Source organism: Canis lupus, chromosome 8, assembly GCF_048164855.1.
Source record: "Canis lupus baileyi chromosome 8, mCanLup2.hap1, whole genome shotgun sequence".
Taxonomy (NCBI): domain Eukaryota; kingdom Metazoa; phylum Chordata; class Mammalia; order Carnivora; family Canidae; genus Canis; species Canis lupus.
In genome coordinates, this window is record NC_132845.1 from 58,038,583 (window position 1) to 58,054,982 (window position 16,400).

Consider the following 16,400-nt stretch of genomic DNA (forward strand, 5'->3'; position numbering starts at 1 on the left):
ATGATCCCACAGATGTGTTCTGTTTGGCTCCGAGAGTGGGTTTTTTTTTATACATTTGTTAATTGCCAATTGTCAAAAATTGGAAGATTTCTTATAAAAATCAAGTTCTGACCTCTCTTTAAAAATCGAATTATCTGGTGACTCTATTCCTGCTAGGCAACTACTAGCTGGAGCAGTTTCAGCTGCCTCTTCTAGATGATGGGCGTGCGCTGCTTTGCCACCCTCCTCACCACTCTCTATGATCGCATGCCCAGCCCTCTTTAGTTATTTCTATTACTGGTCCAATACTTGCCAACCCCATTACATCTTTTCTGCTGAGAAAATATCACTCCTTTTTTTTTCAAGGAGGAAAAGAATCCTATAAATGATTCTTTAGGTTCACCTTGTTGGACATTTGCTTATAGACTATTCTATGGTCAGGCCAATGTTGCCAACAAGACAGGTGGTACAAACCAGAAAAGTGGAGCGGTGGTAAGTAACTTTTCGAGGTGCAGGCAAGAGCAATTTATGAGAAAAAAATCTGCACATTTATGTATATATTTATAGCTTATGATATTTCCTACATTCAAAATGGAAAGCATATAATGAACTCTCATGTTGATACGTAGGTATTTTAAGGACTTAGATCACCTAGTAATTAAACTGAAGTTAAAATGGCTTATGTGTGGGCCCATTTAAAAAGCAGCAACATGGGGAATCTTAATAACCTTTCACTCTGAAAAATTGAGGTAGTCCTTTGGGGAAATCAGTAGGCACCAAGTGACCAAGGGTGGCGGGGTTGGTCAGAAAACCATAACCACAGCATGGCCTCCTATCAGTCAAAGGTAAAAGATCACTGCATGGCAAGACAATGGATTTCGTGAGCTCGATCCTGATGAGCATCTTGTGAGAAAAGACCAGGTCTGCAGCCGCAGCCTCTGAGACTGAGGATATCCCCAGGGGCCTGTGGCTGGAGGCTGGGAGACCCAAATGCCCGCAGAGTCGCACTGTAACGGCCAGAGTCGCTACTCAGCCCAGCCATCGTTGTCGTGCAGAATTGTGACCCTACCGATGCCAGCTCCTCAAAAGAAGCCAGAATCCTGCTCTTTCTATGAAATCCCCAAATGGTTATATGCTAACAAATAAAGTGCTCTTTGAGGAGTCTCTTGCTGATCTCTGGAAGAAATAGTAATCATCCCTACTGTGTGCCAGGCACTCTTCTCAGGGTTTTGTAGGTATTAACTCATTTAATCTTGTGAATAACCTTGTGCAATAGGCACTCTTTTTTTTTTAAGATTTTATTTATTTATTCATGAGAGACACAGAGACAGAGGCAGAGGCAGAGGGAGAAGCAGACTCCCTGCAGAGAGCCTGATGTGGGACTCAATCCCAGGACCCCGGGATCACGACGTGAGCCAAAGGCAGATGCTCAACCACCGAGCCACTCAAGTATCCCAACAGGCACTCTTATTGGCATCCCTTTCGGACAATGCAGGAAACTAAGGCACAGAGAGCTTAAGTCACATAGCTAGAAAATAGCAGAGCTGGAACAGGCATCAGAGGGCTCTGGGTCCTAGCTCTGGCTCCTAATCACTCCTCTGTGCTTCCCCAGTGAATGTTCCCATCACCTCTTTGAGGTACGCCTGGTAACTGCCCCCATTTCATAGCAGGAGATACTGAGGCCAGGGAGGAACAGCCCCCTGCCCGAGGTACATTCTAGACCCCTCCCTTGTTTGTACAAGGCAAGGGGGGTGTGGTGGTTAGGAGTGAGGAAAAGATTGGCGAAGGGCCCAAATGTCATCTTTTTTCCTGATGAAAGAAAGGCTATCTAGCTGTCAGACCATAAGCAGCAACCTTTATGTTTACTAAGCACAAAGGGCAATTAAGTGAAAAAATAAATATTCTCGGGCCTCTGTCGATGGGCCTTGCAGGTCTGCGATCTAGGGGGCTGATTGACAGGACACATTACATTCAGGAGTGGACCGGCCGCTGGCATTTCCTTGATGCAGCACTCAGGCACCAGGGTCCCTGTCTCAAAGCACCCCTGCTGCTCTCTGGGCTCAGGGATCCCCAAGGCAGGGGTGCCATGGAGCCACAGAGGGGAGGGCAGGTGTGATGCTTGGCTGAGACAGGAGGTGACAGCCACGTTCCCGGTGAAAATAAAAATCTCAATCCCGAGGGCACCGGGAGAGTAGGTGCACTTGGCAGTCCATCCTCTGCAGGGAGGAGAGCCTCTGGTCTTCCTTGACTCGTTGGCTAGCCTTCACTCGGGATGGTCCTCCTTGGCGTCTCAATTGTCCCATTTCACCATCAGGATGGCCTCCCCTGTTGGCACAACCAGTCCCTGTTTTTAGCACTGCTCTGCAGATGGAGCCTGTTTATCTCTCACGTTTCCTTTCTTGAGGGTGGGCATCGGGGATGTGAGACATTGGTACCCAGGGGTTGGAATTCGATTCTGTTCACAGACTCAATTGATCAATTGGGGCTGACCTCTGCCTCCATCTGGAGAGGCAACATAAAACTCAGAGTTAGAGGAGCCTGGCCTCACATTCTTGGTGTCTGCACAAATGAGTATCTGACCCCCAGCGGGCCGCCTACTGTGCTATGTTCAGCTTTCTCCTCTATAAACTGGAGGGACTCTGGTGGAGCCACAAGAAGTCAATGAGATCAAGTGTGTAAAGTGCCCAGCAGCACGCCAAGCACGTGGGGTTCTCGATAGCTGTCAGTTCCTAATCACCTAGTTACTGTTGCTGCTGCTGCTGGAAATGATGTTGATGACAACAAGAATGAAGGTGACATCCTCCAGACATCTCCTACCACAGTCTCAGAGGGAAGATGTGATCTGGTGGGTCCCTGGCACCTGCTGTTTTGTATTTTCTCAGTAAGGCAGATGGACAATAAGGCCATCTTTGGTCAGTGGGGGCATAAGGGGTCCAGATAGGGCTTGAAGAGTGGAGTTGGGGGAGCACAGGGGCCTGAGCAGGCACCAGGTCCCTTTACTGGTGCCCCTGGAGAGCCAGAGTTACTGGGGCATCACCTAAAGTGATCACTCTTCCTGGACTGTTCTTCACATGTGACATTGATGTGGATGGATATGCTACCCTGGACCAAACTGGTCACACCCAGCCCTCTGCCCTTCAAATGCTACAGACCTTCATGGTGGTGTGGAAATCCACCTAGCCGTGACCCAGCCACTCCACTGTCTTGGGTCTAAAGACCAAGAGGCAAGATTTCTATGACTCAAGAAGAAGAACATTCAGGTCCCCAAGTCTGAACATCCAGGTATGTTTTGCCTGGCTGAGCCTCCCTGGCTGAGCTGGTCCTACTGGTCATGGGATTGCTCTAGATTCAGGAGGGATGTGGGAAAGCCAGTACTTCTAAATCATGACTGTAGATTCCGTGGTGTCTTTTTGTCCTGGAAAGAAGTAATGAAAAATCTAACGTCACTGCCCAGAGTTTGCTCCAAAGAGACCATCGTGCTTAGTGATACTACAATAGAAGTCTGGAGACCTGAGTTTGAATGTCTGCCATCACCTGGATGACCAGGGCAAGTCACTTCCGTCCACTCCTTTGTGCTTGAAATGGGTAAAGGTCCCAGCTCAGACCATCTCACTAGGTTGTAGTGAAAACCAAATGAGATAAACGGGGTGCAGGACCTCTGAGATGCATAAAGTGCTGGGAAAGCACTTGCTTTATTAATAGCCTGTCTGTTCTCTCTGACAGTTTCTTAAGGAGGAGCAAGAAGCCCATTAAGGAGAACTCCTCCCCCTGCCCCAGCAGCCAAGCACAGTCCTTAAAATCCCTGTACTCATATCTAGCCAACATACAGTAACACTTAAGGAAAAAATATGATAATGATAATGAGGAGGAGACAGATGGTATGAAGAACAAGGGGTGACAGAACATAACTATCAGGATGTTTTCAGCATCAAGTAATTGACTTAAAGTGGCTTAAACAATACAATTCATAATCTTGTGCAATTGTGTAGTGGAGGAAGAGGATGGCTTTCAGGTCCAGTATGATCCAGGACTCAACAATACCACCAATGTGTTTCCCATCTTCCCACTCCACCATTTATATCGTGTGGGACTTTATGCTGCCCGCCCTCCTCAGGGACTCAAGATGGTGCCCATGGCTCTAAGCTTCACACCCAGTACATTGTCAGAGCAAAAATGGAGGAAATGCACAAAACAATGTAGGAAAAAGAAAAAGGGGCCACCTCTTCCTGTCTCCCTTTCTTTTTTTAAGATCTTATTTATTTATTCATGAGAGACACAGAGAGAGAGAGGCAGAGACATGGGCAGAAGGAAAAGCAGGCTCCCTGAGGGGAACCTGATGTGGGACTCAACCCCAGGACCCCAGGATCATGCCCTGAACCAAATGTAGATGCTCAACCACTGAACCACCCAGGTGCACCCCTGTACCCCTTTCAGGGAGTAAGATTTTACCAAGAGGAACTCCAGAACTTTCTCCTAACTGGACTCTTGCTCCCTGCCAAGGGAAAAAGAATTTCTATTGCTGGGAATACAGTCCTGTCCAGTACAATAGCCTCCAGTCATATGCAACTACTTTTTAAGTGGAAATATAATTCACATATCATTAAATAGCCCTTTAGAAATGTTTGATTTGGTGGATTTTCATATATTCGCAATGTTGTGCAATGATCACTACTAATTCCAGAACATTTTCATCATCCTAAACAGAAACACTGTACTTATTCCCTCCTCCCCTTAGCTCCTGACAACCACTTGTCTACTTTCTGTATCTATGGGTTTGCCTAGAATTATATCATATGTGATCTTTCACGTCTCGCTTTTTTTTTTTTTTTTACTGGCATGATGTTTTCAAGGTCCATCAATGTTGTAGCATGAATCTGTACCTCATTTCTCTTTGTGGATGACTAATATTCTATGGTGTGGACATACCAGAGTTTCAGTGTGCTGCATTTATTGGTTGAAAGACAATTGGGCTGTTTCTGTTTGGGGGCTATTATGAATCATACCTAGGAGTGGAATTGCTGGATCATATGGGTCCTCTATACTTAACTCTTGGAGGAACTGCCAGGCTGTTTTCTGAAGGGGCTATATCATTTCACATTTCCTGCTGGCGATGTAGGAGGGTTTTAATTTCTCCATATCCTTGCTGACACTTGCCTCTCTTTTTTTTATTATTGCCAGCATGTAACTTTTTAAATTTTAAATTGGTATTAATTAAACTGAAATAAAATTTAAAATTCAGTTTCTCAGTGGGACTAGCCACATTTCCAGTGCCCTATAGCCACATGTGACTACTGGCTACTTTTCCACATTGCAAAGCAAAGAGCATGGTCCTTATCGCAGGAACTTTTGTTGGATTAGCCCTAGTAAAGGCCAGTCAACATCTTCCCACTGGAGCTGGAGATCAGGTCAACTTCCCCTACTGCACTATTTCCAGCTTTTAGGGAAGGGGGAAGGAGGAAATGAACAGCAGGAGGCAACCAGTTGTCTTCTTCATTAACATTTTACATAGGCCTTCATCATGTATTTTTTAAAAATTCTGCTTGCACATCCTTCTCTACTCTCATTCTTACAACATGCATATATTATCTGCCCTATTTTGAAGATGAGGAAATTGGATCTCGAAGAAATTCAGTGCCTTGGAGAAGGTTGTAGTTAATAAGTGGAAGGACCAGGAAGAGGTCCTCTCGTGGCTTCATATATCATACAAAAGGCCACTGTTGTGGAGGTAAAGCCCTTGGTTTAGGAAAAATGAATTTAATTCTGGCCTTTCCTACCCCAACTCCCACATCACCCATCTTCCTCACAAAGCCAGCACATTCAATTCCTAAGAACTCTCTGAAAGGCATCCAATGCTCTGCAGGGGACAAACTTAGAGAACATGAGACTAGGTCACTCAACTCCAAACTCATTTATTTGTCTAAAGATCCATTCACCCAAAAACTCACCCCTGGATGTGGATGTCAACAAGATGGCAGACTAGAAAACCCAGTCTCCTTTCCCCCATGGGAGTAACAAACAAAGAACTACAGACTAATTACAATAACCTTATAGGAGCCCTAGACCAAAGATTGATAGCAACAAGTGAACACTCAATCAAAAAATAAAATAAAATAACCCAATTCAAAATGGAAGAAAATTTCATTCAATTTTTCCTCACTTACAGCAAGGTGCAGTCTAGAGGAAGGAGCTCAATCCCAGTTTCCCTCACTCAAGCCAGAAATAAAAATGGAAATTGCAACACTTCTCCCTGCCTGTGCGCTGCCCGTGGGATTGGTTTCTGTCTTACTGACTTGAACTCAGACAGGAATGGTGGAAAACTTTGGATCTCAGGTTAGACACTACAGAAGACAATGGTGTGCATGAAAACTGAAGGGGGCTACAGACCTATGGGCACCTTAGGGCAAGAAATTATAAGCAGAGGAATATGATAGGACATCCAAAGCCCTGAGAAGAAACTAGGGTAAAACATTTTAGGAAATTAAAGCATTTAAAAGCAGCCAGGGGAAAATCAGGGGAGCAGAGGAGAGGAGGGAAGAACACAAATCGAGACACAACACATTGCCCAGAAAGAAACCTGAGAACAACTTAAGCCATCACCACAGGCTGATCTCAAGGGTCAGGAACCACTAACTAGTAAAACTCTTCATGTCAGTGTGCACAGATTGCAAAAGAGAACTTTTTTCAGATGCTCAAATTTGAGCAAAAAAACCGCAAAGCTTACAAAAACCAAACAAAACAAAAAACCCACAAAAATGTGGAAATATGATTCATTCAAAGGGAAAAAATAAATATTCCGGGGCACCTGGCTGCCTCACTTGGTAGAGCATGTGACTCTTGATCTCAGGGTTGTGAGTCCAAGCCCCACACTGGGTGTAGATTTAAAACTCTAAAATAAATAATTTTTAAAAAGATAAATATCCAAAAATAGACTCTGAACGTATATATGAACACATGTATCAACTAGATCAACACTTTTAAACAACTATCTTAAATATGCTCATACACCAAGACCAAGTGGAATTTATTTCTTGAATGCAAGGATGGTTCAATATATTAAAATCCGTCATTGTGATACAGTATATTAATATATGGAGGGGAGAACCTACATGGTCATTTCAACTGATGCAGAAAAAACCTGACAAAATTCAATTTCTTTTCATGATAAAAACACTCAACAAACTAGGATTAGAAGCAAACTACCTCCATATAATAAAGTCCATCTATGAAACATTCATAGCCAACCTCATACTCAGCAGTGAAAGACTAAAGATTTTCTTCTAAGATCAAGAACAAAACAAGAATGCCATTTCCACCATTTTTACTCTGCATAGCACTGAAAGTACCAGCTAGGACAATTATGCAAGAATAAGAAATAAAATACATACAAATTGGAAAGGAAGAAGTAAAATTATCTCTGTTCACTGAGCACATGGTCTTATATATAGAAAACCCTAAAGAGGGCACACACACACACACACAAAAAAAAAAAAACCTGTTAGAATTAATAAATGAATTCAGCAAACTTGCAGGATAAAATCAACACATAATAATCAGTTGGAATTTTGTACATGAACAGTAAATAATCTGCTAAGGAAATTTAAAAAACTTTGTTTATAATACCATCAAAAATAATAAAATAGGATAGTAGACCAAATCAAAAGTTTTAGAATTCACCAAAGATATGCTTTGTTTTTCTTTTTCATTAAATAATTTTAGGCATCACATTATAGATATTACATTTGGGGCATCTGTGTGAATAAAGGTGGGCTTTTTATTTTTTACCTTTAGAGATGTGGCAGTGATAGAAATCTTGCCTGAGACCATGAATTTTTTGTAATAGCCAGATGTCTATTCAACTCAGCACTCTAAATCTATAAACCTCAGCTATGATCCAAACAAGATTGAATGGAAGTAATAATTGACAATATTTCACTAACCTCTATCATGTATGCACTGCCACTTCCTTTAATTTATTTTTCATGCATAATCATTCATCTATACAGTAAAAACAAATCTGTTACACAAAAATACAAATTCACTTTTCATCAAGTGGCAAATCCCATGTGTTTTTGTCTTTAAAAAGAAAAAGAGTCCTTTTTTCTAAAAAAAAAAAAAAAGAGAAATCATTTTCTAAATTTTATTATTTTCATTTTGTATACTACTTTATTTTACACTTTAAATTCTGACTCACAGTCGGAGAAGGACAAACATTATATGTTCTCATTCATTTGGGGAATATAAATAATAGTGAAAGGGAAAAGAAGGGAAGGGGGAAGAAATGTGTGGGAAATATCAGAAAGGGAGACAGAACGTAAAGACTGCTAACTCTGGGAAACGAACTAGGGGTGGTAGAAGGGGAGGAGGGCGGGGGGTGGGAGTGAATGGGTGACGGGCACTGGGTGTTATTCTGTATGTTAGTAAATTGAACACCAATAAAAAAATAAAAAAGAAAAAAGAAAAAAGAAAAAAAAGAAAAAAAAAAGAGTGCCTGCAATTGAAAAAAAAAATAAAAAAAAAATAAATAAATTCTGACTCAATATCATATGATTATTATTATTATATTAAGTCTGTATATTTATTTTTAAAAATTTTTAGAGAAAGAGTATAGCAGCAGGAGAGGGGCAGAGGAAGTATGAAAAAGAAAATCTTAAATAGGCTCCACATTTAGGGAAGAGCCTGCCTCTGGGCTCAACCTCACAACCCTGAGGTCATGGATCATGACCTGAGCTGAATCAACTGAGCCACCCAGACACTCTTGTATATTTTTTATCTTTAATGGCAACATGACACACAATTTTATTACACACACACACACACACACACACACGCACACACTTTTATAAAGATTTCTCAATTTCAATCATACGATACATCCTTAATTTCTAATTTTGTGTTATTATTGATATCAAAGTTCTAACACCATTGTAAAAACTTGGACTTAGTTTATATTCTTAGGTTATTTTCTTAGGTAAAATTGTATCTAATATGGCATTATTTGGTATAAGATATGAAAATGTATGACTCCATGAAGTATTTTATATTGCCTCCATCCCTCAAAATAGTCAAATTACACTTTTTCTATTTTAATAAATTAGAATAGTATTCATCCTTTCAAGAAAAAAGAATAAAATAGGAATAAACTTAACGAAGGAGGCAAAAGTTTTGAAAACTACAAGATGCTGAAGAAAATTAAAGAGGACACAAATAAATGGGAAGACATCCCATGTTCATGGATTGGAAGACTTAATATTATTAAGATGTAAATAATATCCAAAGTAATCTATATACTCAATACAATCCTTATTAAAATCCCAACATTTTTTGCAAATATAAAAAAAATCCATCCTGAAGTTTGTATGAATTCACAAGAGATCTCAAATAGCCAAAGCATCTTGAAAACAAGAACAAAATTGGAAGTCTCACATTCCCTGATTTCAAGCTCACTACAAAACCACAGTAATCAAAACACTGTAGTACTGGCATAAGGACAGATATATAGACCAATAGATTAGAATAAAAAGCCCAGAAATAAACCCTCACATATACGGCCAAATTATTTCAACAAGTGTGCCATTTAAGGGAGGAAAGGGCAATCTTTTCAGTAAATGACATAGGGAAAACTGGATATCCATATTTTAAAAATAAAGAATCTGGATCCTTGCTTACACTATATACAAAAAAAAAAAGTGTATCATAAAACTCTTATTGAGTGGAAAAAATCAGAGAGGGTGACAAAGCATGGGAGACTCCTAACTCTGGGAAATGAACAGGGGAGGGGAGTAGAAGGGAGTTAGGCAGGAGGATGGGTGACTGGGTGATGGGCACTGAGGGGAGCACTCAATGGGATGAGCACTGGGTGTTATACTATATGTTGGCAAATCGAACTCCAATAAAAAAATATGCAAAAATAATAAATAAATAAATAAATAAATAAATAAATAAATAAAACTCTAGAAGAAAACAGAGGGAGAAATTTTCATGATATTGGATTTGGTAATGATTTCTTTCTTGCAAGTGACACCAAAACACAGGCAATAAAAGAAAAAAATAGGCAAACTGAACTTTATCAGAATTTATAACTTGGTGCATCAAAGGGCCCTATCATGAGTGAAAATACAAGCCATGGGAAGCCAGAAAGGATTTGCACTTTATATATCTGGGAAATGATCGATTTCCAGAATAGGCCAAGAACTTGAAATAGACATTCTCCAAATAAGATATACAAATGGTTAACAAGCACACAAAAATGTGCCTAACATCATTAATCATTAGGAAGATGTAAATAAAAACCACCATAAGATACCATCTTACGCCCATTAGCATGGCTACAATCAAAGAATCAGAAAATAATAAGTTAGTGAGGATGTGAAGAAATTGAAAGCCTTAAGTATCACTGGTGGGAATGTAAAGTGAATAACCCTTGTGGTATTTGGTACAATGATCCTCCAAAATATTAAACCCGGAATTACCAGATGATCTAGCAATTCCACTTCTGGGTATGAACCCAAAAGAACTGAGAGCAAGGATATGAACAGATATTTAAACCTCCACATTCACAGAAACTTTATTAACCACATCCAAAACGTGAAAGTAACACAAGTGTCCACCGACAGATGAATGGTTAAACAAAATGTGGTGTATACATTCAGTGCGGTATTAGCCTTAAGAAGGAAAGTAACTGACACATGCTACCATGTAGATAGATTTTGAGGATGTTATGCTGAGTGAAATAAGATAGGCACAAAAGGACAAAAATACTGTATGCTTCCTCTTTATGAGGTTTCTACGATAATGAAATTCATAGAGCCAAAGAGTAGAATAGTGGTTTCCAGGGGCTCAAGGAAGGAGAGAAAGGGGCATGAATGTTTAATGGAGACACAGTTGAGGGTGATGAAAAGGTTCTAGAGATGGATGGTGGTGGTCATACAACACTGTGAATGCAGTTAATGTCACAGAAGTGCACACCTCAAAATGGTGAAAATAGTTAAATTTATGTTATATATATTAATCACATTTTTAAATATCTAGCCCCCTAAGAGTTCTTTTGCATCCATTCCATCATGCTATAAAGGCAAATATAAAGTACTCAAAAGCAGATAAAAGGAGAGGGAGGGAATGCACCCACATGGATTCAAGAGAATCCTGCCTTTCATAAAAGTGTAGAAAAACCAATACTCAGCAGATAAGAGAGACATTTAGATATATTGGTTTAAAATATCCTTAACATGTTGAAAAATGATGAACAAAAAGGAAACATAGGGGCAGCCCCGGTGGTGTAGCGGTTTAGCGCCGCCTACAGCCCAGGGTGTGATCCTGGAGACCCGGGATTGAGTCCCACATCAGGCTCCCTGCATGGTGCCTGCTTCTCCCTCTGCCTGTGTCTCTGCCTCTCTCTCTCTAGCTGTGTCTCTATGAATAAATAAATAAAATCTTTAAAAAAAAAAAAAAAGGAAACATAGGCAGATACAGATATTCCAGAGGCTGGTGTATTTTAGGCCCACTAATCATTAGAGTAATTGATCGTTAGAGAAACTGATGTCTTGTGATAGACCCCACCAGGCCCACTCTTGACGATGCTCCTGCCCAAAAGTGGGGCAGCCAGGGAATGTGGGGGAAGGAGGTGAAACATGTGCTGTGGCCAAGTCCAGTGAAAACAGCTACAGGAGGAGAGACAAAGGGTCAAGGATGTTGGACTCACCTGAACCACGGACATGGCTTCCATCTGAGTGAGGATGCTGCTAATGAGCACAAGGTGACACAACCATACTGCAGAAACAGAAGACCAGCCTGTTTTTCCCTTTGCCTGGAACCCTTACTCACCGAGGCCTTCCACACTGAGGCCACCCTGACACTTCTTACCTTCTTCTGAAAATCAGCTCAAACATGAGATTAACCCATGATCCAGGATGAGTTAGGGACCCCCCCTCCTTGCTATTGCAACAGCATTAAGGTCACTGTCATATTGTATGCCAGAGTCTGTTGCAGCTGTTAACCTAGCCCTCTCCACCCCTCTGAGCTTCTTGAGTACAGAAATAACATGCTTTTCATTCTTGCACTCCCAGTGTCTGGTACTGAGTCTGGCACCAGATACACACATGGTAAATGTTTGATGATGGAGGGACGTCTAGGTGGCTCAGCAGTTGAGTGTCTGTCTTCGACTCAGGGCGTGATCCCCTGGTCCAGGGATCAAATCCCACATCAGGCTCCCTGCACAGGCCTGCTTCTCCCTCTGACTGTCTCTGTCTCTGTATCTGTCTCTGTCTCTCTCTCATAAATAAATAAAAATCTTTTTTAAAAAATGTTTGATGATGGAATCGATGAGTAAAACAAACGTCATCTGTGTATGTGCCTCAATACCCCCATTTGTTAACCTAGGAAAGCAGACCAGATAATAACCACTGTGGCATCCTGCGATTCTATGAATCTGTGTTTGGTTGATAGAGCCATTAACGGCGTTAGAAATGGATTGTTATTAGCTCCTGTGAGTCAGGCGGGAGGGGATGGGGATAAAAGAGGGGAAATACCCATACTTCTCTTCTTCAGACAGAACTTTTACCAAAAAGAGGAATTACTGACTCATGATCCAAAGTTTCAGGGCTGGTTTAAGGCAGGACAGAATGCAGGGGCTCAAATGGTATGGCTAGGACTCTGATTTCTCCATGTCTCAGCTCACTTCTGGATGCTGCTTAAATTCTTAGTCAAGTTCTGGCTTTGGTGGGCTAGATGGCAGCCCGAACTCTTAGGTGCCTGTCCTCCATTGTTAAAATCAGTGGGAGAGCATGATCGACACCCTCAATAATGGTTCTTGACTCTGACTGGTCTAACCTGGCTTAGGTGCCCATCTCTGAGTCAGTTGCTGAGGCCAAGGACATGCAGTGGGACTGGCAAAGGCATGGATCATGTGACTCCCCCTGAGATGTGGATTCCAGAGCCACCATGCTTGCTGGGGACAAAAAAAAAATGAGATGTGGCTCCTCTAATGAACCCCAGAATCTGTTGGTGCAGGATGGGGATACCATGTAGACCACCAGGTTTCTACACTCTCACTCTGGTCCCTGAGCTCTTCCTAGCCAGGATGTGGATAATAGAAATCCCATCTCCATCAGCAGTTCTGGAATTAACCTTGCTGCTCCAAATCTATCCCCCAGAAGGAGAGCAACCCCATATACCCTTGAGTTCCTAGAATCTCAAGATTTTTCTGATTGATCCCTGCACCCTCCTCCCCATGTCTGTGTTGTTAAATCCTGCTCTGGCATCAAGCCAGGAGCTTCCGATGCAACTCCCTGCTATCCCCATCTCACAGTGGCTTATTCTGATCTCCCATCTGCGTATCTGTCTGCCTGGAATGGTCCAGTCACCTAGAATAATGGTGCTGCCCCAGCTCACTTAAAGACCACTTTCTGGATTTACCCCAATGCCCAGCCCAGTTGACCTTTGGACATTAGATGTTGAGTGATGGTCACCACCCTGAAAGCCAATAAAAAGCATATTTATTTGTCCTCAATAAGCCTCACTGGTTCCTACTGCCTCCTTCTGACCAGCTGGGCCACCAGGCGACAAGAATACATAGGAGCACATTACTGCCGCATATCCGATGGGACATCCTCTGGCTTCCACTGACATTCATTCATTCAACAATATGGCTTAAGTGCCTTTTGTGTGCTAACTGCTGTGCTAAGGGCTGGGAACACAACACTGAACAAGTCTGATATGGTCCCTGCTTCCTAAGAATTTTTCAGGTTAGAGACGGAAGTGGATATTTACCAAACAACTATGCAAATGATTGTTTAATTTCAGCTGTGCCCAGTACTCGAAAAGAAAGTTACAGGTTGTAAAAGAACATACAACTTGGCCTAAAAGATCTCCCTGAGGAAATTATATGAAGCTAGAACCTTAAGGTCAAGTAGGACTTAGCCAGGCAAAGAAGAGGAAGATGAGTGAGACCGAAGAAGCAGCTTGTGTAAAGGTTCTGGGGTTGAAAGATGATGCAGATTCAGTGGCCCTGCAAGCCAGGAGAAGAGGACCAGGCTGGGAGGTGCACTTAAGTCTGTTATCTTCCAGAGATGTGAAGTTTTAAAATTTCTACATCTCCTTTCATTAGAAATGGAAAATCTCTGTAAAGCAGCCAAGACTGATTTTTTTCCCCACCCTTTCTTTCTTATTCTCATACAATTCAGACTTCAAACAGCCATTCTCCACACTGCCTCAGGGCACCTAACCTGGAGCATCCCTGAAAGTCTGCCAATTACAGCAGTCCACTTATTAATTCCTCCACCGATAGGGTATCCCTAAGAAGCAGCCAGGCGCCTGGGGGGACTGAGAAGTTGGCTCTTAAAGCACACTCTCTTCCGGGCGCTGTCCTTGTGCTGAATCCACGGGTGTGATCTTGCTGCTCCCAAGCACTTAATAATGCAAGGTCTGAACGTCTCTCCCATTTAAGGGGGAGGGAGAAAAGGTTCTGTTAAAACACACGCGCACGCACGCACACACACACACACCCTGCCACTCAAACTCTCTCCAAACATGCTGTCACAGGGGCTCTGTCCCTCTCTCTGCCGATGCGATTTGAACGCTGTCACAGCACCAGCCAGATCCCCCGCCCCGCTTGGCTGCCTCGGCGACCTCCATTATTTATGACGGGGCGTGAAATTGATTGTGGTTGAAAGATCCACACTGGAATCAAATGAACTCTTCAATTATTGCTGCACAAATAAATCTCTGTTTCCAGAGTTCCCCGAGGGAGCAGGCATCTAACCCCGGGTTCAAGGTAATAGATATTTCTAGATGGCAAAGTACAGGTGACTCTATTGTAATGATTGTCAAGTGATAAGATTCCCAGGGTCAAGCGATTCTTTCTCTTCCTTTCAGGCCCCCCTCCTTTGAACAATTCCGAAGGAAGCATATTCCAACAGTCTTCCCATTGTGCATCTACACGGCTTTTCCCCGGCTGCTGGGTGCATGACAGATCTTTCTGTGCTGCGGGCTCTGGTCATTTCCAACCCTTTTCACAGGAAATATGCAGTGAGTGTTAATGGGGTTATAGAAAGATTAATGGAGCTTTCAGGGTGTTCGGGCTTGGCTGGTATTTCTTCCACAGAAAGCCATCAGCTCAGGAAAATTTAATGATGAGACTTAACCCATTAAGACAACAAAAAGACAACTTCCACCCATCTTGGGCTTAATCTTATTTTCCTTCCTGATAATGCAGAGCCTTCCTGGAGAGGGAAGAGAAGCAGAGAGCCCAAAGGCTCTGTCAAAGGCTTACTGTGGCCCACCAAACGTGGAGCTGGGTTTTTCACAAACATCAAGTATCAAAAACTGGCCATCACGGGCTGCGTTTGGCCCACAGGGGCCTTCTGGTTGGTTCACCCAGTGTTTGGGGGAGATAAGAATTGGTCGATTTCACACACGACATCTGGCTTTCCTTGAAATGAACTGGACCACACCTGCATTGCATGTGGCCCCCCAGTGGGCAGGGACAGAGGGGTATCGCCCCCTGTAGGTAGCCAAGGGCAAACATCTTCAGAGCATCCTTAGGCCCTACTGGGCCCCAGTTCATTAATTCACCTGCCTGGACACTGAACATTTGAATGTGCGGTCCCTGACATCTCCTAGCTCATCGCCTTGTCACCACTACCAACATCTCCCCTCAGTAGCTGTGACCACATGCTGTCCCAGCACAGTACAGTGATGGCAGAGGTGAATCTGTCTCGTGTAGAGGCCTCATGACAGCTTCTGGCTTTACAGATAGACAGGATAGACAATATCTCAAGTCTAGCTAAAAAAAATAAGATAATGTAACATAAATAAAATAAAAATAATAAAATAAAGTAAATCCTTTCTTTAAGATTTATTTATTCATGAGAGATAGAGAGGCAGAGACTCAGGCAGAGAGAGAAGCAGGGTCCCTGCAGGGAGCCCAGTGTGGACTCGATCCCAACCCCGGGATCACGCCCGGAGCAGAAGGCAGATGCTCAACCGCTAAGCCATGCAGGTGTCACAAATCCTTAATTTTTATTTCCATTGCAACATTGTATAATCCCCTCCCAATTTTGACCTCTCATGTCACTCTCATGGTCCCCATATTATGGAACAGTTTGAGGCTGCTGGGAGAAGCCAGAAGACTGGGAAGGAACTGGGTCCTTGAGACATTGACCACCTGTGTGCCTGCCAGGGGCCCAGGGGACCAAGTAAATTATCTGCGGAGATAGAAGAACCAATGCCGTCACTGATCTTCTCCCTCAATTGAGAGGTGCAGCCCTTGCCGCTCACATCTGGGAATCTCACCACCTTCTTGTAGAATCCTGGTGTTGCATGCTATGCGGTGCCTGGTACCCAAGGAGGAGACGGTAAAGTCTCTAGCTGTGTCCAGGTGATCTTAATGTCTTATGACCAAAGAATCCACTTGAATCTCTCCCTGT